Here is a 25067-nt window from a genome sequence, read left to right on the forward strand (position 1 = left end):
GGACTCTGGATATCAAGGACGGCCTGGAGAAAGCCCTGCAGTTGTGGAGGGACAATCATGTGTAAGGGGTCACACATGATTGTCGTGGCGGCAGGAGGAGGGGTCTTTGAAGGCACGTAATGGGAAGAAGGAGAACAACATTGAAGATTGTTGAAAAATAACTCGGGGCGTTTAACCCTGGGTAGTATTGGAGGGGCTGGGGAGTGGTTACCCAGCTGGTTTTGCATACATTCCTGATGGGCAGGGTCCCCAGGAAGGGAGAGGTCATGGAGATGGTTGGTGCCCTCGGGTCAGGTGCAGCACGGCTGTAGGGCAATAAGTCCAGACCTAACAAGGAAAGGATGGAGTTTTTTGATATGATGCCTGAAGTGCCTTCGAGGATCCTTTAACTGGAGAATGTGGGAAGAATAGTGCAGGATGTTCATTATGGAGTGTTTTTATGATGTGTTATGATTATGCTAATTTTATTGCATAAAAGTTGGGTAATTAATAAATGGCTGCTGTGGCCTTTACACCAATTGCAAGTTGTGGTCTCTTATTGGGATTGGGAGGTGGAAGGTCATAGATAGCGAACGGCATCAAACATACCTTAAGTCAAGTAAGCCCAACATAATGTAGGCGCAGCCGTAATGGAGGGAGCGCATGACAAGGTGGTTTGGGGTTTTAGGCTACTACGTTTGTGGCTATGTGTATAGGGAGTTAAGGGTTAAGTGTAGGGTGGCTGGGGAAAATGTATCTATATGTTGGTGGGTGGAGTATAGTCAGGGGCGTAGCTAAAGGCTCATGGGCCCTGATGCAAAAATTCTTACTGGGCCCCCCCCCCCCCGCAAACTTCTCATGGCCGACGCTCCGCAGCTTTCAGCTGCATCGCTGGGTCTCCTAAGTGACCCAACAATGCAGCACTAGCAGCCGGAGCGTCACTAAGGCTGGGTTCACACACCCTATTTACGGACGTAATTCGGGCGTTTTAGCATTAAATTACGTCCGAAAATGCGGCTCAAAAGCGTTGGCAAACATCTGCCCATTCATTTGAATGGGTATGACGATGTTCTGTGCCGACGGTCATTTTTTTTTACGCGCCGCTGTCAAAAGGCGGCGCGTAAAAAAGACGCCCGCGTCAAAGAAGTGCCTGTCACTTCTTCAGACGTAAATGGAGCCGTTTTCCATGGACTCCATAGAAAAACAGCTCCAATTACGTCCGTAATGGACGCAGCGAAGCGAAAGACGCCTGCACATGCCATTACGGCTGAAATTACGGTGCTGTTTTCTCCTGAAAACAGCACCGTAATTTCAGCCGTAACAGACGCTGCCGTGTGAACATACCCTCAGGGCTTAAAATGGCAGGGGAAATAGCCCCAATACATATGTGTCCGCCCAAAAAAATGTGTGTATAGCAGACAGCATAGCATATATATAGCACTACGACCCTATAAACTATGGATAGGATTAGATACAGTGGCTCAGCAGACAGTATCACACATGATAGGATTAGATACAGTGGCTGAGCAGACAGTATCACACATGATAGGATTAGATACAGTGGCTGGGCAGACAGTATCACACATGATAGGATTAGATACAATGGCTGAGCAGACAGTATCACACATGATAGGATTAGATACAGTGGCCCAGCAGACAGTATCACACATGATAGGATTAGATACAGTGGCTCAGCAGACAGTACCACACATGATAGGATTAGATACAGTGGCTCAGAAGGCAGTATCACACATGATCGGATTAGATATAGGGCCCAGCAGACAGTATCACACATGATAGGATTAGATACAGGGTCCAGCAGACAGTATCACACATGATTGGATTAGATACACAGCTCAGCAGACTTGTGTGTTTGTGGTTTTTTTACAGGTTCGGTTGTTGGACTTCGGATTCGAGGACTTCAATGACGGCGTTTTTTTTATTCTCAATAAAATGGTTAATGAGGGTTGTGTTTTTTTATTTCAATAAAATATTTTTTCTATGTGCTTGTATCTTTTTAAACTTTATTATCACCGCCTTAGTAATGGCCGCTGGCTGATTGACAACCTCCATTACTAAGGTGGGGCTTAATGTTAGCCGGTGCAGAGGCTACACTAACCCCCATTTTTACCCCGGTACCCACCGCCACCAGGGGTACTGGGAAGAGCCAGGTACGAACCAGTACCCGACCATCTGTAGTGACGGGCAGGCACCGGGGTGGCCGCAGGCTGGTAGTATTAGGCTGGGGAAGGCCAAAAACAGTGGCCCTTCCCACCCTTGTAATGCTGCCTGCTGCTGCTGTGTTGTATCTGGCTGGTTATGAAAATTGGGGGGGACCCCACATCGTTCTTTCCAATTATTTTTTATTTTATTTTTTTTTAAATGACGTGGGGTCCCCCCCATTTTTCATAACCAGCCAGATACAATAAAGCAGCAGCAGCCTAGCATCACCAGGGTGGGAAGGGCCACTGTTTTTGGCCTTTCCCCTCCTGATAATACCAGCCTGCGGCCACCCCAGTGGCCGACCATCACTATAGATGGTCGAGTACTGGATGGTACCCGGCTCTTCCCAGCACCCCTGGTGGCGGTGGGTACCGGGGTAATAAAGGGGGTTAGTGTTCGCCTCTGCACCGGCTAACACTAAGCCCCGCCTTAGCAATGGATGCTGTCAATCAGCCGGCGGCCATTACTAAGGCGGTAGTAATATAGTTTAAAAAAAAACACAAAGACATAGAAAAAATATTTTATTGAAATAAAAAAAAAAAACACACAGCCCTCATTAACCATTTTATTAATAAAAAAAAAAATGCTGTCATCTAAGTAGTCCTAGAATCCGACGTAGTCCAACGACCGAACCTGTAAGAAAACACACTAAAAATGATTAGTAACACGTGTGTTAGGCTTAGATACAGGGCCCATGTGTGATACTGTCTGTGGGACCCTGTATCTAAGCCTACCACAACGTAGGCTTAGATACAGGGTCCAGCAGACAGTAATCTTATACAGTATAAGATTACTGTGTGCTGGGGCCCTGTATCTAAACCTACAGTGTGGTAGGCTTATATACAGGGCCCATCAGACAGGATCACACATGGGCCATGTATCTAAGCCTACCATGTGATTGGCTTAGATACAGGGCCCAACAGACAGGATCACCATGGGCCATGTATCTAAGCCTACCATGTGATTGGCTTAGATACAGGGCCCAGCAGACAGGATCACACAATCTGTGATCCTGTCTCATGGGCCCCCTAAGCCTGCTACATCGTAGGCTTAGGGGTTGTACAGTCCCTAAATATTGATGGCCTATCCTCAGGATAGGCCATCAATAGCTGATGTGTCTCCCGGAACCCGCAAATCAGCTGTTTTGAAGGGGCCGCAGCACTCGTACGAGAGCTGCTTCCCCTTCATTTCACTACTCGCTCACACTGTGAATCGCCGACACCGATTCACAGTGTGACCGGAATTAAGTGACAGGAATGAAGGGGAGCAGCTCTTGTACGAGTGCTGCGGCCCCTTCAAAACAGCTGATTGGCGGGTCCCGGGAGTCGGACCCCGCCAGTCAGGGCTAACCTTACCTTCCTCTTCGGCCGCGGCGGGAGTTCTGTCGTCTCGATGCTGTGCGCGGCACATAGCGCTGTGACGTCATGCGCTGCGCACAGCGCTTGACGTCAGGACCTCCGCTGCGATCCGGAACCAGGAAGGTAAGTAGAGTATGTTACTATAGTAACAGGGGCCCGCGGCCCGAGTTACTATAGTAACTTTTTATTGATGTGGTGCGGGGGGCCGTGGGCCCCCCTGGCTTCGGGGCCCAGTCGCAATTGCGACCGCTGCGACCCCTATAGCTACGCCAGTGAGTATAGTGTATATAGGTCCATGCGGTCCAAGAGGCAGCCCTCTTTCCCGCTGGGCAACAGGAGAATAGAGTTGTCCCGCCCGCCCTCAAAGCATTTTTCTCCTGTTCTCATGGGAGATTGAGGGTTGCGATTTGTCACAGTAGCAATTGCGGCAGGAGGAGGGGTCTTTGAAGGCGCGTAATGGGAAGAAGGAGAATAACATTGAAGATTGTTGAAAAAGAACTCGGGGCGTTTAACCCTGGGTAGTATTGGAGGGGCTGGGGAGTGGTTACCCAGCTGGTTTTGCATACATTCCTGATGAGCAGGGTCCCCCAGGAAGGGAGATTATGATGTGTTATGATTATGCTAATTTTATTGCATAAAAGTTGTGTAATTAATAAATGGCTGCTGTGGCCTTTACACCAATTGCAAGTTGTGGTCTCTTATTGGGATTGGGAGGTGGAAGGTCATAGATAGCAAAAGGCATCAAACATACCTTAAGTCATGAGTACTGACTAAAGTCTGCTGTAGTAAATATACCATGTAACCAGATAAAGAAGGCAACTTTTCTTTCGGACCATTTTAATTGTTATGAGTTTTGCTATTACTGTGCATTTTGTTTTGTGCTTGTGTTGTCTACATCAAGTCAGGATGATATATTGTTTTTGTTTTTAACCTAATGTCTATATAAGCTATGGTGTTGAGCTTAATTTTCTACTTTTCTGCCCAAGCCTCCAACTTCTCCAGATCCATTTGAAACAGAATAATGTCCCTTTTTGATGTTAGTTACTTTACACAGTTTAAAATAATCTGTAAAAATATATATTTTATTGTGGAATCCCTCTATAAGGTCATCAATAAATATATGAAAATGAATGGGGCCTAATACTGTTGTGTCCTACTCAGTGGCGTATTAAGGAGACCATAGGCCCTGGGCTGTTCCACAAACTTGGGCCACCCTTCCCCACTGTCCGCTCTGCTGTGTCTATAGTGAACACCACCTTTTTGTGCAAGCATTGACAAATGGTTGTTACGATTTCCCTTCAAAGAGCTGTGTCCCTACATATTGACAGTCTCCAACCATCGCTGACAGTATAACACTGTGTAGTTACACATCCTCTTGATAATGGGAATGGTAACACTCATTTCTGGGTACACAGAGATATGTAGAATACAAGGATTACCTGCAACAGACATATCAGGAGAGGTGACAGATCCCCTATAGATCCAGTGACTCACAAGTGACGTCTTCTCTGATGGAAACCGTTTTCTTTTCTTCTCCATCTGACGCAGACCGTTATGGCGACTTCTCCTGATGAGACATCTTTGCTACTCGTTCTGCAGCCATTTCCAGCCTCTATAGAAACCCACAAATTTAGACACCAAGGCCCAGGACCATACATTAAAGGAGTTATCCGGGCATGGACCATTTTTTATACTGATGACCTTTTTACTCAGACTAATAAATTTTGACCCCAGACCACATCATAGAATACATACAGTCACCAGACCTTCTAAACTATTGCAGTCCCAAGACCAGACCCCCCTAAACAAATACAGAACCCAGAACAAGCACCCTGAATAAATACAGACCTCAAACCGGATCCCTAAATACAGACCCCAGACCTGACCCCCTACACTAATAATGACCCCAGACCTGACTCCCTTAATACAGACCCCAGACCAGACCACCTAAACTAATACAGACCCATAAATAAAGACCCCTAAAATAATACAGACCCATAAATACAGACCCCATAAACTAATACATTCCCCAGACCAGACCCCTAAATACAGACCCCAGACCAGACCCCCTAAATACAGACCACAGACCAGACCCCCTAAATATACAGACACCAGACCTCAAACTAATACAAACCCCCTAAATACAGACCCCATACCTGACCCCTACACTAATAATGACCAAAAGACCTGACTCCCTTAAGTAATACAGACCCCAGACCAGACCCCCTATTCTAATACAGACACCAGACGCCTAAATACAGACCCCTAAATAAAGACCCCTAAACTAATACAGACCCTAGAACAGGTTCCCCTAAATAGACTCTATAAACTAATACATACCCCAGACCAGACCCCCTAAATACAGACCCCTAAATAAAGACTTCTAAACTAATACAGACCCTAGAACAGGCCGCCTAAGTAGACCCTATAAACTAATACAGACCCCAAACTAGGCCCCCTAAATAGACCCTATAAACTAATGCAAAATCGTGGCAAAACGCGACAAAACTACAATGTACTTTGGGCGGCCATGAGCCCCCCCGGGAGCCTCGGGCCCCGGACAGCTGCCCAAAATGCCCAATGATAATCTGCCATTGATCCTACTCTATACATGAAAGGGAGTAAATGAACAGATTAACATTAAAGCAAACTTTCACGAAACAATATTCTGTGTCACAATGTGATATTAAATAGCACAAGATATCAAGGGGTTAAGTTACACCAAGACACCAAATATCAATCTCTGTAGCAAAATTGTATCCTGTGTCACAAAACGGCATTATGAGATAAAATCTCACATGCTGTGTCATAAAATGGTATCCCTATTTGTACAGTTATAGACCATATTAGTCTATTATATATTTGTTTATAACTTCTTGTCAAAATCTCTGTAATGTGTGAATAGCATTTTGAGGATTAAAAATGTTTTCTTTCTATATAAATAATGATACACATGAAATCAGGACAATTAGGTGCTTGTATTTAGGGCTGTCTGGATAATGGGCAGCCTAGAGAACTCTTTGCCTTGTGAACAATGTACCCATTTACATAGCAGATTGTTACCTTTGCAGTCATATGCAGCCTAATCACAACTCTGGATATATATACATTTAATCACCAACATGAATATAAAACAACCTTTCTCCTATTACATGAAGACTGCTGCTTGCTGGTTCAGCTATATTTTATGTCATTCCTTAATTTTAGGACTCGTATACATGGCTGTATTACAGATCCGTGTTTTATTGACCCATAATATGGCACCCAAAACCTGCTATAGGCCCATACTGTACCTCTGTGAGCCTTTAAATTGTACGTTTTTGGTGAAAATCTTCACCATGGGTAAAATTGGCTAAATGTTTGCTATAAATGTACACCGCGTTCCAAATTATTATGCAAATGTTATTTTTCGCTGATTTTCCTAAATAGTGGATGCAAATGACAGTCAGTATAATCTTCAAGCCATCAACCGTTGGAGCATAATGCGAATTTTATTGAGCAAATCTCCTAATGATAACAGGTTTTTTTTAGAAGTAAAAAACTCAAAATGCACTGTTTCAAATTATTATGCACAACAGAGATCAAAACATTTTAGAGGTTGTAAAGAGAACTAAAATGGTAATTTGTTGAATTTGCAGCATCAGGAGGTCATATTTACAGAAATCAAAAGCTCTTTCAATAAAGAAAACTTAGCAGGCCAAGTTACATGTTAACATAGGACCCCTTCTTTGATATCACCTTCACAATTCTTGCATCCATTTAATTTGTGAGTATTTGGACAGTTTCTGCTTGAATATCTTTGCAGGATGTCAGAATAGCCTCCCAGAGCTTCTGTTTTGATGTGAACTGCCTAGCACCCTCATAGATATTTTGCTTGAGGATGCTCCAAAGGTTCTCAATAGGGTTGAGGTCAGAGGAACATGGGGGCCACACCATGAGTTTCTCTCCTTTTATGCACATAGCAGCCAATGACACAGAGGTATTCTTTGCAGCATGAAATGGTGCATTGTCATGCATGAAGATAATTTTGCTACAGAAGGCACGGTTCTTCTTTTTGAACCACGGAAGAAAGTGGTCAGTCATAAACTCTACGTACTTTGCAGAGGTCATTTTCACACCGTCAGGGACCCTAAAGGGGCCTACCAGCTCTCCCCCCATGATTCCAGCCCAAAACATGACTCCGCCACCTCCTTGCTGACGTCGCAGCCTTGTTGGGACATGGTGGCCGTTCACCAACCATCCACTACTCCATCCATCTGGACCATCCAGGGTTGCACGGCACTCATCAGTAAACAACACGGTTTGAAAATTAGTCTTCATGTATTTCTGAGCCCACTGCAACCGTTTCTGCTTGTAAGCATTGTTTAGGGGTGTCCGAATAATAGCTTTATGCACACTTGCAAACCTCTGGAGGATCCTACACCTTGACGTTCGTGGGACTCCAGAGGCACCAGCGGCTTCAAATACCTGTTTGCTGCTTTGCAATGGCATTTTAGCAGCTGTCCTCCTAATCCTATTAATTTGTCTGGCAGAAACCTTCCTCATTATGCCTTTATCTGAACGAACCCGTCTGTGCTCTGAATCAGCCACAAATCTTTTCACAGCACAATTATCACACTTAAGTTTTCTTGAAATATCCAATGTTTTCATACCTTGTCCAAGGTATTGCACTATTTCACGCTTTTCGGCAGCAGAGAGATCCTTTTTTCTTTCCCATATTGCTTGAAACCTGTGGCCTGCTTAATAATGTGGAACGTCCTTCTTAAGTAGTTTTCCTTTGATTGGGCACAACTGGCAAACTAATTATCACAGGTGTCTGAGATTGATTACAATGATCCAAAAAGCCCTAAGGCTGGGTTCACACGACCTATTTTCAGACGTAAACGAGGCGTATTATGCCTCGTTTTACGTCTGAAAATAGGGCTACAATACGTCGGCAAACATCTGCCCATTCATTTGAATGGGTTTGCCGACGTACTGTGCAGACGACCTGTTATTTACACGTCGTCGTTTGACAGCTGTCAAACGACGACGCGTAAAAATACAGCCTCGTCAAAAGAAGTGCAGGACACTTCTTTGGACGTTTTTGGAGCTGTTTTCTCATAGACTCCAATGAAAACAGCTCCAAAAACGGACGTAAAAAACGCCGCGAAAACGGCGCGAAAAACGCCGCAAAAAATGCGAGTTGGTCAAAAAACGTCTGAAAAGCAGGGTCTGTTTTCCCTTGAAAACAGCTCTGGATTTTCAGACGTTTTTGGTCACTACATGTGCACATACCCTTAGACACAATACCATCCATGAGTTTAATTGAAAAACTAATAATTAAATGTTTATGACACTTAAATCCAATGTGCATAATAATTTGGAACACGGTGTATTTAATATTCATATAAAATATGTACTCAGAAAACAAAATGGTTGCCTACCTTTCAGGTTGTCCCACATTTAGGGCAGATCTGCAGAGTATTAGGGTATGTGCACACGATAACTGTTTTCAAGAGAAAACAGCTCCTGAATTTCAGACGTAATTGCATGTACTCGCGTTTTGTGGGGCTTCTTTTACGGCCGTAATTTGGAGCTATTCTTCATTGGAGTCAATGAAAAACGGCTCCAATTATGTCCCAAGAAGTGTCCTGCACTTCTTTTTACGAGGCTATAATTTTACGCGCCGTCTTTTGACAGCGACGCGTAAAATGACAGGTCGTCGGCACAGTACATTGTAAAGCCCATTGAAAGTAATGGGCAGATGTTTGCCGACGTATTGGTGCCGTTTTTCAGATGTAATTTGAGGCGTAAAACGCCTCCATTACGTCTGAGAATAGGTCGTGTGAACCCAGCCTTACAGTAGCAGCAAAGTGGATGAGACAATACCAAACTCTCATCAACGCATGCGGAAAAACTATGCACAGAAAATGTGCAAAAATGTACCTGCTGTGCAGACTATAATTCCGCAGCATGTTAATTTATGTTGCGAATTTGCTAGCGCATTAGTTGCAGAATTTCCCCATTAAGTTCAAGTGGTAAGTCAAATTCCGCCACAAATGACACTGTTTGCGTAATTTGCTTTTTTTACACTGACTATTCGCAGCAAATTCCACAGGTAAAAACAAAATAAAAAAAATATTCTACCATTAAGGCTATGTTCACACGGAGTATTTTGGGGGAGGAATATCTGCCTCAAAATTCCGTTTGGAGCTTTGAGGCAGATATTCCTCTCCCTGCACGCCGATTTTCGCGGCAATTATCGCGCTGTTTTTCGCCCGCGACCATTGAGCGCCGCGGGCATAAAACAGCGAGATATACGCTTTCTCCTGCCTCCCATTGAAGTCAATGGGAGGTCAGAGGCGGAAGCGCCCGAAGATAGGGCATGTCGCTTCTTTTTCCCGCGAGGCAGTTTTACTGCTCGTGGGAAAAAGACGCCGACGCCTCCCATTGAAATCAATGGGAGGCGTTCTCGGGCCGTTTCTGCGGAGCTTTGCGACGCGGTTTCCGCGTCAAAAAACTCGGCAAAATACCCCGTGTGAAAATAGCCTAAAGAGGCTCTGTCACCAGATTTTGCAACCCCTATCTGCTATTGCAGCAGATAGGCGCTGCAATGTAGATTACAGTAACGTTTTTATTTTTAAAAAACGAGCATTTTTGGCCAAGTTATGACCATTTTTGTAGTTATGCAAATGAGGCTTGCAAAAGTCCAAGTGGGTGTGTTTAAAAGTAAAAGTCCAAGTGGGCGTGTATTATGTGCGTACATCGGGGCGTTTTTAATACTTTTACTAGCTGGGCGCTCTGACGAGAAGTATCATCCACTTCTCTTCAGAACGCCCAGCTTCTGCCAGATCACGCTGTGACGTCACTCACAGGTCCTGCATCGTGTCAGACGAGCGAGGACACATCGGCACCAGAGGCTTCAGTTGATTCTGCAGCAGCATCGGCGTTAGCAGGTAAGTCGATGTAGCTACTTACCTGCAAACGCTGATGCTGCTGCAGAATCAACTGTAGCCTCTGGTGCCGATGTGTCCTCGCTCGTCTGACACGATGCAGGACCTGTGAGTGACGTCACAGCGTGATCTGGCAGAAGCTGGGCGTTCTGAAGAGAAGTGGATGATACTTCTCATCAGAGCGCCCAGCTAGTAAAAGTAGTAAAAACGCCCCGATGTACGCACATAATACACGCCCACTTGGACTTTTACTTTTAAACACACCCACTTGGAATTTTGCAAGCCTCATTTGCATAACTACAAAAATGGTCATAACTTGGCCAAAAATGCTCGTTTTTTAAAAATAAAAACGTTACTGTAATCTACATTGCAGCGCCTATCTGCTGCAATAGCAGATAGGGGTTGCAAAATCTGGTGACAGAGCCTCTTTAAGCCTAGTTTAGTACAGGTGAACTAAGTTATAGGACTGTAGGAGACTAAAAATAAGTCCTTTAATCTCTAAGGACACAGATTGTTTTCGCCAAATGGACCAGGCCATTTTTTTCAACTCACTTGGTGTGGTAATAAGTTTTTATTTTTTCAAGCGATTCTGAGGTTGTTTTTTCTTTACACATTGTACTTTAATTTTGTGGTAAAATTTGGTTGATACATTCAGTGTTTATTTGTTAAAAACACCAAAATTTCGAGAAAATTTGCAAAAAATGTGCAAAAAATAGCATTTTTAGAAATTTAAATGTACTACTTGTAAGACTCATAGTAATTTCACACAAAATAGTTACTAGTTCACATTTCCCATAAATATTTCACTACTACACATTTCCCGGGAAATAACCGCCTCCGCCTCCCATTGAAATCAATGGGAGGCGTTTTCGGACCCTTTTTGGCATGTCAAAAAACATGTAAAAAAAACTCTGTGTGAATTCCCCCTTACAGTTTATAGTATTTTGTACGCCTTCTGTGATTATCTATACTTACCTCTCGCTGCGCTGTCATAGCAACCCATCCCTGCTCTTCTGGCTGCTCTGTGTCCAGGCGGATTTCTATGATGACGTTTCATCACATGTAACCCCTTCAGCCAATCACAGGCTGCAGTAGTCACATGTGATGAAACGTCATCACAGGAGACCGACTGGACACAGAGCAGCCGAAAGAGCAGAGATGTGTTGCTATAGCAATGCTTTAAGAGGTAGGTATAGGTTTTTTTTTGGCCATTTTCCACAGGGGAGTGACAAGCCAAATATACGCAGCAAATCAAAACATCATTGGGTTAAAATATCTGGCCAAATTGTCCTTCGTGTCTGGGTCATATACGCCCTGTGTGAACATACTCTTAGCTGGCCAAGTTCAGACTGGCCCATCACAGATTCAGAGTTCTAACACTATCTAGCACCAAGGATTCAACCGAAGATAACCCCATTTTCTGACAATATTTATTGGTTGATTAACAAATATTGTGCACAGGTGGAGAAAGTACCCTCAGCATAACTTCTTCTGGTGGGCCCAAGGGTTACCAGTCGACCTTGCAGATGTCCCTAATATGGCTCTGTACTGAGCTGTTTATATGTAACTTTAAACTTGATCAGATCTCACCTGGACAAAGCAGGAAATATGGCCTGATGGGATTTGCTCCAATTCCTGGAACTAAATATGAACTTCCCACTTTACAGCCATCTCAAATAAAAACTGATGTTGCCCATAGGATTATTATTTGTGAAAAAAATAGCTGTGTTTGGTTGCAACTTCTCAACTTTTCCTTTGTAATGTTGTTTTTTAGAAATCTCCCCCAGAAATCTCTCTTTTTCAGTTTAAGGCCTGATTCACACGAGCGCCGTTTTTCACGTCCGAGGTGATTCCGTGCTCAGCGCTGCGGGACGCGATGTCACTCATCCCCCATAGTTGAGAGTCTATGGAGGGATGCGTGATGCGCGAAAAGAACGGACATGTCCTATTTTCGCAAATGTACCCTTCACACGGTCAGTTGAAACAACAGGTGTGTGACCGGCCACATTGAATTACATAGGTCCGTTGGACGGCCGCTGTTTCAACGGCCCTCCCACGGACGTTTAAGACGCTCGTGTAAGCCCTAACAGTATTATTTTTATTCAGTGCATCGCATCTTGATTCCACATTCCAGTATACAGGATGTCATAGCTTGCATAGTGGACTTCATAAATCACACTTTTTATCCATGCAAAATAACAATATTTTTAGTGTTACTTTGACGTCATGGTGACAATGGTAATGTAATGTCCTGCTTTTTGCAGATATTTCTGCATTTTAACATTCAATCCATATATCTGAATATAAGTTTTTGCAGACTTTGGATGTAATTTTTACAAACTTCATTCAGATATATATAAGGAGTTTGTCGTAGAAATTTCCACAATAAAAATCTGCCACATGCGAACACACCCATGTAGTACAAAATGACTTCACTCTTCATGTGTCAAAGGTTACAAATGAGTTGAACTAAACAGGTGATACAAGTCAGGATTTAGTGCTGATGTTTGTCTCTTCTGTTTTCCCACAATAGGCTTCACAGAACACTTTTGCATTTGTGGATAACTGAATACTCAGCGTAAGCTATCATAAGTGACACCGCCTTCGAATTCCATTGACAAAACATTTGAGGAAATTTTTGGATAACGCTTGTACTGAACACAGTGCCAGATTAAGGAGCACATGGTCCTGGAGCTGACATTTTTGAAGGGCCTATTGTAAGCAGTGCTGTGCCATCGGGAACAAGGGTGGGTTTGTGATTAGTGTTGGGGTGACGTTGCCAGCACCATGGGGCATAGCTATGCATTATTAGTTTGGGTGTTACCTTTCTCTTGTCAGGCTGACACTGTAGGACACATCCTATGATGACACTCAGTTAGGTCAACGTTTTGTAGCACTACTGATTGATTTCATTGAGTAACAGCTGCAGTCCACAAGATTGCATGCAATGCAATGTATTGTTTCCTACTGTAGCTTTATAGTTAAAATCAGTTCGGCTACATTCACACGGGCGTGACAGATAATTTTTTTTATTAACAAGTGTGTCAATAGATAATGCAATTAGATGTAGTTATTTGACGTTAGTTGCTAAATTAAATCCTATTTCTAATGCTGGTGCAACGAAAACGAATATTGCCAAATTGAATCTTGAGAGAGGAAACTAGATCAAGTGCTGTGTAGAAAGACTCCTGTCATAATACGTTGAATGAAGAGGTAAGGTTCACTGGTCCACACGCCTGACAGTTTCCTATTGAGCTTCTCATTGAAACCATCTCATTTTAAACTTCTAAGTACACAATGGAGTAATTCAGGTCGCGACCGTTGACATTACAATACAAAACCACCCACTATTTGTAGCCAAGGTAAGATTAGTAGCAGAAAGATAGTGTTTTAATGTCAGATAGTCTCACTCTGTTTTATAGCTAAAAGAGTCAGTATTTCTCTCTACATGAACCATGCTGCAATGCAGACAAATTAATCTTTCCCTTTAGCCTTTTGGCAATGACTCACAGTGATATGGATTTTATAGCAAGAGTAAATATATAAAACTAAAACTGAACATATTGTAGTACGTCTGTAGTAAGTAGTATTTATTACATGGATTTGGCAATACACGGCTTTTTTGTCAATAAAAATGAGAAGTCTTGATTTATTTTTATACATTTGCTTAATTCTTAAAGATTTAGGCAAAATGTGACACTGGTATTAATGGGGCACAGTCCTTTTTTTTTTTTTAGGAGTGTTTTCACACGGTGCTTTTACAAGGTTTTGCTGCATTTTTTGCCGACCTCCTGAAAACCGCACTGAAAAATGCGTTTTTACTGCGATGTGGCAAAATGTGGCAAAACCGCACGGTGTAATTACCCTAAACAAGTAAATGGTGCACATTCTGCAGATATGCCCGGAAAATCTCCAGATGTATATGGCAATATGGCCATAGACTTTAAACTTTCACCTTTCAATACAACTGGCACACGTGCAGTTATGTAGGTATATGGTTTCATATATCTAGTTTCATTAATTGCCAAACGTGGTGTGAAGCTAGCCTTATACAAAAGATATAACAGTTGATGCATAAAATTATGTCAAATAATGCATACCTTTTTCAACTTTTTTTTTTTTCTGTCATACCATGCTGTTTTGTTTGGGACTTGTGATAGATCCTCCCTCAAAATTTGCAAATGGTTGGATTCGTTTGGAACCAATAAAAATGAATAAGATCCACCAAAGAATGCCTTCCGTTATGTGTTTCATTGTTGAGCTTCACTTCAAATGTTACATGTGATTATACATCTGATTATACATAAAGCGGGAAGCTAAGGCTAGGTTCACACCACACAACCTTTTGGCAAATTGGCCCGTTTTACTTCACATTTACGGGAGATGTGTCCCATATGGTTTTTAGAATCGAAGCACAGGTCAAGGGAGCCTTACAGAATGTTTCCCCACTCATTTCATCCAAGTTTCGATGCTCCTTTTGATCTATAAAGAAGTTAGGTTAGAAAAGATCTCCCATACGTGATGTACTCGGGGCCTTTAAGGAAATGTACTGTACATGTAAAACAGGATGCAACCGTATGGAACATGACACAAAAATGAGGCATCAGAACACAGAAAGAAGAGAGCTTATAGGCAAAAATATATATCAAACGTACAAATTTTATTAACATATACAGACAAACAGTCATCTAAAAATATATGTATATAATACAATATAATGAAAGGACAAGACTCTAGTAAAAGGTTCAAGGAGCAGATATCGGCATTAATGGTGTACAAGTTGGGTTATCTATACTGTCACAAAGATACAAACTCTCAGGTGTACTAAGGAAATCTCTCATATAAAGAGTAGAGGCGTTCTATAAACTCAAATGAAAAAATAGCAGAGTTACATAAACTTTATTATTGAGTCTAACACATAAACAAAGAGATTCCAGTTATCATACTCAGGTTATGAATGAGAGGTTGCCTTGGACAAAAGCTTACCCATGGTTTGTTTAAAGTTGCGATCCGATAGGTGCTCCAGCACAACGGCCCGGGGCCGTGGACTGCGATGTCAGGGGATTCCATAGAGTCCCGGAGCAGAGCCTATACTAGCGCTCTGGGGAAGACCCTGACAACACTGTCAATATATGAACAGCGATGTCATGGAATTCCACAGATTCCTTGAGCAGAGCCGATACTAGTGCTCTGCACAGGACTCCGGCTCTGGGAAAGGCCCAGAGATCGTTGTCAATATGAGGACAGGGATGTCAGAGGATTCCCCAGAGTACTGGAGCAGAGCCGATACTAGCGCTCTGCCCGGGACTCCAGCTCTGGGGAAGCCCCAGACATCGCTGTCCATATGTGGACAGCGATGTCAGAGAACTCCACAGAGTCCCGGAGCAGAGCCGAAACTAGCGCTCTGCACGGGACACCGGCTCTTGGGAAGACCCAGACATCGCTGTCCATATGTGGACTGTGATGTCAGGGGATTCCACAGAGTCCCGGAGCAGAGCCTATACTAGTGCTCTGGGGAAGACCCTGACAACACTGTCCATATATGGACAGCGATGTCATGGAATTCCACAGAGTCCCGGAGCAGAGCCGATACTAGCGCTCTGCCCGAGACTCCAGCTCTGGGGAAGCCCCAGACATCGCTGTCCATATGTGGACAGCGATGTCAGAGATTTCCACAGAGTCCCGGAGCAGAGCTGATACTAGCGCTCTGCACGGGACACCGGCTCTGGGGAAGACCCAGACATCGCTGTCCATATGTGGACAGCGATGTCCAGGAATTGCACAGAGTCCCGGAGCAGAGCCTGTACTAGCGGCTCTGTGTCCCGCGGGCCACAGATGACTGCTCCAGGGGCCCTATGCGGCCCGCCGGCTGCGTGCTTGAGGCCCCTGGCTTAGACGCTGTTTACAGTAAATAGTAGGACATTTCTAATCAAGATTTGCAAAGTTGTTACATTTAGATGCATTGCAGCTATAAAAAAAATAAACTGTTTACAAATCTGGACATAGTCTTTAATGATAGAGGGGTTTGATTATTTGCTGTGTAGGAATCAACTGCATGAATTCAAGGGGTCATGTAGAAGCCCAGGAACTGCTAAGGCCTTATTCACACAAGCGTATTTCACGTCCGTGTTACGCGCGTTAAACCAACGGACATCACACAGACCTATGCAATTCAATGGGGCCATTCAGACATTCAGTGTTTTTCACGCAGCGTGTGTCCACTGCGTGAAACTCACTGCATGTTCTATACTTGTGCATTTTTTGCGCATCACGCACCCATTGAAGTCAATGGGTGCATGAAAATCACGGACAGCACATGGACGCACATCCGTGTGCCATGCGTTTTTCACGCAACAGTTGCTAAAGAAAGGATGAGGAGAAAAAACGCCTCCTTCAGTTTATTTTGCTGACGTAAAAAACGCATGACATACGGATAACATACACGCGTAAAAAATGCAGACACGCTCTGTACACGGATGTCACACGAAACTGCAACGCAAGAAAAGGCTGCATTTTTTACGCACGCAAAATGGACATGTTCGTGTGAATAAGGCCTAGGGTTGTTTAACCCCTTCCCGACCACCCCACGTAGATTAACGGGCTGCAGCACTGATCCTTGTGCCTTCAGCCCGTTAATCTACGAGTGCACCTAACAGAGCACACAGGCGCTCCCCGCAGCCCGGCTCCTCCCAGTACGTGCTACTACTAGCAGCCTTAGTACTGAGGGAAGACATCGGGTCGGATCATAGCGGTGATCCGAACCGATTAACCTCTTAACTGCGGCAGTCAATAGCGACCGCCGCATTTAAGTTGTTACAACAATATTGGCACACAGCTACGCGATTGCGGGGGCCAATTGTTGCTGTGGCAACCAGAAGATTATGGAAGTATATTAGGTCTGCCGGAGGCAGACCTAATATGCCCCCTGTCAGTGTGAAACTGACAGGTATAGTACCCTGCAATACATAAGTGTAGCAGGGTATTATAACACCGATCCAACAATTGGATCTTCAAGTCCCTAGTGGGACTAAAAAAATTGTTAAAATGCTCTATACTCCTTGATAAATTCCTTGAGGGGTGTAGTTTGCCAAATGATGTCTTATTTGGGGTGTTTCCACTATTTTGGTCCCACAACACCTCTTCAAACCTGACATGGTGCCTAAAATATATTCTAATAAAAACGAGGCCCCAAAATCCTCTAGGTGCTCCTTTGCTTTTGAGGCCTGTGTTTCAGTCCATTACCACACTAGGGCCACATGTGGGATATTTCTAAAAACGTCAGAATCTGGGCAATAGATATTGAGTTGCGTTTCTCTGTTAAAACCTATTGTGTTACAGAAAAAAATGTATTAAAATGGATTTGCTGACAAAAAAAAAGAAATTTGTAAATTTCCCCTCTGCTTTGCATTAATTCCTGTTAAACACCTAAAGGGTTAAGAAACTTTCTAAATGCGGTTTTGAAAACTTTGAGGGGTGCAGTTTTTAAAATTGGGTGACTTATGAGGGTTTCTAATATGTAACGCCCTCAAAGCCACTTCAGAACTGAACTGCTACCAATAAAAATAGGTTTTCGAAATTGTCTTAAAAATGTGAGAAATTGCTCCTAAAGTTCTAAGCCTTGTAACGATCTAGAAAAAAAAAGGATGTTCAAAAAACGATGCCAACATAAAGTAGACATATGTGAAATGTTAATTTGTAACTATTTTGTGTGGTATTGCTATCTGTTTTACAAGCAGATACATTTCAATTTGGAAAAACTGTAATTTTTTCAAATTTTCCCTAAATTTCTGTGTTTTTCACAAACAAATACTGAACTTTTTGATCAAATTTTTCCACTAACATAAAGTACAGTATGTCATGAGAAAACAATCTCAGAATCACTTGGATAGGTAAAAGCAATCCCAAGTTATTACCACATAAAGTGTCTCCTGTCAGATTTGAAAAAAATCGGCTGCGTCTACAAGGCCAAAACAGGCTCAGTCCTGAAGGGGTTAAAATAACAGCTTTTATAATTTTGACCTCTTAAACACTGTGTAAAGGATCTGCCAGGCACAGCTTCTATGTCTACGCCCATAGGTAATCAGTCTGCACCTGCTTCGATGTCTGTGAGACTGACTCCATCTTCCACCACTCAGGATGGCAGGCTTAGGAGTGGGAAAGCCTATCACAGCCTGGCCAGACGGAGCTAGCTCCCGCCCTCGGTCTATTTATACCTGCCTTTCCTGTTCCTCCTTGCTTGTGATTCTTCTCTGTTTGTTTCCTGGCCCTGCTGCAGCTTCTTGATTTATTGGTTCCTGCTTCATATTGACCCTGGCTTACTGACTACTCTCCTGCTCTGCGTTTGGTACCTTATACACTCCTGGTTTGACTCGGCTCGTTCACTACTCTGTTGCTCACTGTGTTGTCGTGGGCAACTGCCCCATTTCCCATAGCTTCTGTGTACCCTTGTCTGTCCGTCGTGCACTTATTGAGCGTAGGGACCGTCGCCCAGTTGTACCCCGTCGCCTAGGGTGGGTCGTTGCAAGTAGGCAGGTACTGAGTGGCGGGTAGAATAGGGCTCACTTGTGTGTTTCCCTACCCCCGTCATTACATAATCACAAGCCCATATACCTAGTCTACCCTGGTCCCTGACACTACTATGGACCCCCTTGACACCCTGGCTCAGCAAATGCAGGGTCTCTCCCTACAGGTCCAGGCCCTGGCTCAGAGGGTCAACCAGCCTGATGCTACCATGGTAGTGCCCCTCACCTCACCTCTTGAACCCCACCTCAAGTTGCCTGACCGGTTCTCAGGGGACCGGAAGACTTTTCTCTCCTTTCGGGAGAGTTGTAGGCTCTATTTTTGTTTAAAGCCCCACTCCTCAGGTTCTGAGAGCCAGCGGGTGGGTATAATTATGTCCCGGCTCCAGGACGGGCCCCAAGAATGGGCCTTCTCCTTGGCTCCTGACGCCCCTGAACTTTCCTCCGTTGATCTTTTCTTTTCTGCTCTTGGACTCATTTATGACGAGACTGACAAGACTGCCTTTGCCGAGAGTCAGCTGGTGACCTTACGTCAGGGTAAGAGACCTGTTGAGGAGTATTGTTCTGACTTTAGGAAGTGGTGCGTAGCTTCTCGGTGGAATGACCCTGCCTTAAGGTGCCAGTCTGTCGAACGCCCTGAAAGACCTGCTAGTTAGCTATCCCTCTTCTGACTCCCTACACCAGGTTATGGTTTTAGCGGTACGACTGGACCGACGTCTCAGGGAACGACGACTTGAACGTCTTTGTGTTTTCTCCTCTGACTCCCCCATGATGCCTCCCGAGGTTCCGTTGCTTCGTTCTTCCACGGAAGACTCGGAGGTACCTATGCAACTCGGGGCCTCCGTGTCCCCCCAACAACGTAGAGAGTTCCGCAGGAAGAATGGTCTCTGCTTCTACTGTGGGGATGACAAACATCAAGTGAACAACTGTCCTAGGCATAAGAATAAGCAGCCGGAAAACTTACGCACCTAAGTGATCGTCGGGGAGGTCACTTGGGCGCACAGATATTTCCCGTAAATATGAAACGTAATAAAATCTTGGTTCCCTTTCAGGTCTCTTTTGGTGGTAGGTCTGCTACCGGCAGTGCCTTCGTGGATTCAGGGTCTTCTGCTAATATCATGTCTGTGGAATTTGCTATGTCTCTAGCTATGCCTTTGATTGATTTGCCTAAACCTGTCCCGGTAGTGGGTATCGACTCCACTCCTCTTGCTAATGGTTATTTTACACAGCATACCCCTGTTTTTGAACTCCTTGTTGGCTCCATGCATTTGGAGCAGTGCTCTGTACTGTTAATGCAGGGATTATCGTCCGATTTGGTTTTAGGCCTTCCCTGGTTGCAGCTGCATAATCCCACGTTTGACTGGAATACTGGGGATCTTACCAAATGGGGTAATGAATGCTTGACGTCATGTTTTTCTGTTAATTCTATTTCTCCCCCTGAGGAGGTGAACACGCTACCTGAGTTTGTTCAGGACTTCGCTGATGTTTTCTCTAAGGAGGCCTTCGAAGTGTTACCTCCTCATAGAGAATACGATTGCGCAATCGATTTGGTACCAGGAGCTAAGCTCCCTAAGGGTAGGATATTTAATCTCTCTTGTCCCGAATGTGAAGCCATGAGAGAGTATATCCAGGAATGCCTGGCCAAGGGTTACATTCGCCCCTCTACTTCTCCGGTAGGTGCTGGCTTCTTCTTCGTAGGGAAGAAGGATGGTGGTCTTAGGCCATGCATTGACTACCGAAACCTGAATAAGGTCACTGTAAGGAACCAGTATCCCCTTCCTTTGATTCCTGATCTCTTTAATCAGGTTCAGGGGGCCCAATGGTTCTCTAAGTTTGATCTATGGGGGGCTTATAACCTTATCCGCATCAAAGAGGGGGATGAGTGGAAGACTGCGTTTAACATGCCCGAAGGTCATTTCAAATACCTCATCATGCCCTTTGGGTTGTGTAATGCTCCCGCGGTCTTCCAAAATTTCATAAATGAGATTTTAAGAGACTACCTGGGGGTATATCTTGTAGTGTACCTTGATGACATACTTGTGTTTTCCAAGGACTGGTCCTCCCACATTGAGCATGTCAGGAAGGTGCTCCAGGTCCTTCGGGAAAACAAACTGTTTGCGAAGACCGAAAAATGTGTGTTTGGGGTGCAAGAGATACCATTTTTAGGTCAAATCCTCACTCCTCATGAATTCCGCATGGACCCCGCCAAGGTCCAGGCTGTGGCGGAATGGGTCCAACCTGCCTCCCTGAAGGCGTTGCAGTGCTTCCTGGGGTTCGCTAATTATTACAGGAGATTAATTGCTACCTTCTCGGTCATCGCTAAGCCTCTTACGGATCTCACTCGCAAAGGTGCTGATCTCCTCCACTGGCCTCCTGAGGCTGTCCAGGCTTTTGAGGTCCTTAAGAAGTGCTTTATCTCAGCCCCGGTGCTGGTTTAGCCCAACCAAATGGAGCCATTTATCGTGGAGGTTGACGCGTCCGAGGTGGGAGTGGGGGCTGTCTTGTCCCAGGGTACCAGGTCCCTCACCCATCTCCGTCCCTGTGCCTACTTCTCCAGGAAGTTTTCGCCCACTGAGAGTAACTATGATATTGGCGACCGCGAACTCTTAGCCATTAAATGGGCATTTGAAGAGTGGCGCCACTTCCTGGAGGGGGCTAGGCACCAGGTAACGGTCCTTACCGACCACAAGAATCTGGTTTTCCTAGAATCTGCCCGGAGGCTAAACCGGAGACAAGCTCGATGGGCGTTATTTTTTACCAGATTCAATTTTTTGGTTACCTATAGGGCTGGGTCTAAAAATATTAAGGCTGATGCACTGTCGCGTAGCTTCATGGCCAGCCCTCCTTCGGAGGAAGATCCTGCTTGTATTTTGCCTCCAGGTATAATCATTTCCTCTATTGATTCTGATTTAGTCTCTGAAATTACGGCTGATCAAGGTTCAGCTCCCGGGAACCTTCCTGAGAACAAGCTGTTTGTTCCCCTGCAATTCCGGCTAAGGGTACTCAGGGAGAATCATGACTCCGCACTATCTGGTCATCCAGGCATCCTGGGTACCAAGCACCTCATTTCCAGAAACTATTGGTGGCCTGGGTTGCCTAAAGATGTTAAGGCCTACGTCGCCACTTGTGAAGTTTGTGCTAGGTCCAAGACTCCCAGGTCCCGACCAGCGGGCTTACTACATTCTTTGCCCATTCCCCAGAGACCTTGGACCCATATCTCCATGGATTTTATCACCGATTTGCCTCCATCTCAAGGCAAGTCGGTGGTGTGGGTTGTAGTAGACCGCTTCAGTAAGATGTGCCACTTTGTGCCCCTCAAGAAACTACCCAATGCTAAGACGTTAGCTACCTTGTTTGTCAAACACATCCTGCGTCTCCATGGGGTCCCTGTCAATATTGTTTCTGATAGAGGGGTACAATTTGTTTCATTGTTTTGGAGAGCCTTCTGTAAAAAGTTGGAGATTGATCTGTCCTTCTCCTCTGCCTTCCATCCTGAAACTAATGGCCAAACTGAGAGGACTAATCAGTCTCTAGAACAATATTTAAGGTGTTTTATCTCTGACTGTCAATATGATTGGGTCTCATTCATTCGCCTCGCCGAATTTTCCCTTAATAACCGGGTCAGTAACTCATCAGGGGTCTCCCCCTTTTTCTGTAATTTTGGGTTTAACCCACGGTTCTCCTCCGTTTCACCTGGTAGTTCCAACAATCCTGAGGTAGAGGTCGTTCATCGGGAACTGTGCACAGTCTGGGCCCAGGTTCAGAAGAACCTAGAGGCGTCCCAGAGCATACAAAAAACTCAGGCAGATAGAGGACGTTCTGCTAACCCCTTGTTTATGGTCGGGGATCTGGTGTGGCTATCGTCAAAAAATTTGCGCCTTAAAGTCCCGTCCAAGAAGTTTGCTCCCTGGTTTATAGGGCCGTATAAGGTCATTGAAGTCCTCAATCCTGTCTCCTTCCGACTGGAGTTGCCCCCATCTTTTCGAGTACACGACGTGTTTCATGCCTCCCTCCTTAAACGCTGCTCCCCGTCCTTTGCTCCCTCGAGGAAACCTCCGGTCCCTGTTCTCACCCCTGAGGGGGTAGAATTCGAGGTGGCCAAGATTGTGGACAGCAGGATGGTCCAAGGCTCCCTCCAGTATCTGATCCATTACAGAGGATACGGGCTTGAGGAGAGGACTTGGGTACCCGCCCGGGATGTTCATGCTGGGATATTGGTCAGGAGGTTCCACCTTCGTTTCCCCAATAAACAAGGTCCACTTAGAAAGGGTCCGGTGGCCCCTCATAAAAGGGGGGGTACTGTAAAGGATCTGCCAGGCACAGCTTCTATGTCTACGCCCATAGGTAATCAGTCTGCACCTGCTTCTATGTCTGTGAGACTGACTCCATCTTCCACCACTCAGGATGGCAGGCTTAGGAGTGGGAGAGCCTATCACAGCCTGGCCAGTCGGAGCTAGCTCCCGCCCTCTGTCTATTTATACCTGCCTTTCCTGTTCCTCCTTGCTTGTGATTCTTCTCTGTTTGTTTCCTGGCCCTGCTGCAGCTTCTTGATTTATTGGTTCCTGCTTCATATTGACCCTGGCTTACTGACTACTCTCCTGCTCTGCGTTTGGTACCTTGTACACTCCTGGTTTGACTCGGCTCGTTCACTACTCTGTTGCTCACGGTGTTGCCGTGGGCAACTGCCCCATTTCCCATAGCTTCTGTGTACCCTTGTCTATTTGTCCGTCGTGCACTTATTGAGCGTAGGGACCGTCGCCCAGTTGTACCCCGTCGCCTAGGGTGGGTCGTTGCAAGTAGGCAGAGACTGAGTGGCGGGTAGATTAGGGCTCACTTGTCTGTTTCCCTACCCCCGTCATTACACACTGTCCTGAAAATGCAAGGTGATCTAGCTGTACAGATGTGGCCAAGTTTATTGTGACAACTTGGCTACTGATACCTTGCTGCAGCTTGATATCACACAACAAAACCCATTTAAAAGTCATTGAAAAGGCAAGTTAAAGTTTCTTGACACCGTGTATTTAATGTGTTAAAAGTCAAGATACAGATGGCTACATCTGTATGTGCCAAACCAAGGTGGAAAGGTTTTCTTGTGGGAAGAGAAATGTTGCTTATAGTACAAGGTGGTCCTTTAAAATTGTAATATTGTGTCGCCTTCATCTTCACATGGATTTTCATAAAATACCTAAGGCAAAAAAACTATCTAAGTTTCAATTTATTAATTATTGCACTCAAACAAAACACCTGCAGAAACATTACATTGCCAGCTGTCTTGTGCGAACTGTCTGTATGAACATGTCTGCGTCTTGATCAGCATTACTGGGTGTGGACAGTATTACTCTGCCGTTTAAGTTAAAACTAGCATTGTACACATGTAATTATTGGTGCATTTATTAATGAAACAAATGAACATTTTGTACTTCTAAGACAAGTTCCTCCAAAAAAAAAAAGACATTTAAATACATTTAAATATAATTTAAGGTGTACCTCCACTTTCAGTGAAAAACTATTATAGTGCAGGAATGCGCACTATAATCGTTATTCTAAATCACTTGTATAAGCTGTTAGAATCCTATGGCGCTAATGGCTGGTCTGGATATAGGAGTAATGGAGACGAGCAGAACGCTCCTAATGCAGAGCTGTGAGCCACCGGCAGAACACACTTAGCCGTTGATCCGTGCTGCCGCTAGAATACTATTGATTTAGAAGATTATAGTGCACACTCCTGCAGTAGAATAGTTTTTCACTGAAAGTGCAGGTACGCTTTGTCTAATTTAATCATACTGTGTAGTTTACACATTATGGGTACCCACACATTTGCAAGAGAAATATCCGCAGCAGAAGAATGTGGCAGGCAAGTAGATTAGATTTCACAAATCCCATCCACATACTTCTAAACTATTTCCGCACAGAATTCAGATATGCTGAATTTATCCACATAGCCAGCTTGCTTATTCTGTTGTGGATATTCACCGTGGGTTTCACCGTTTTCAATGTAGAAGGGATGAAATCCACAGTGAATCCCCAGCAAAATCTGCATACGAGTGTAAGTA

The sequence above is a fragment of the Rhinoderma darwinii genome, chromosome 3 (genome assembly GCF_050947455.1).
Source record: "Rhinoderma darwinii isolate aRhiDar2 chromosome 3, aRhiDar2.hap1, whole genome shotgun sequence".
In the NCBI taxonomy this organism is placed as follows: Eukaryota; Metazoa; Chordata; class Amphibia; order Anura; family Rhinodermatidae; genus Rhinoderma; species Rhinoderma darwinii.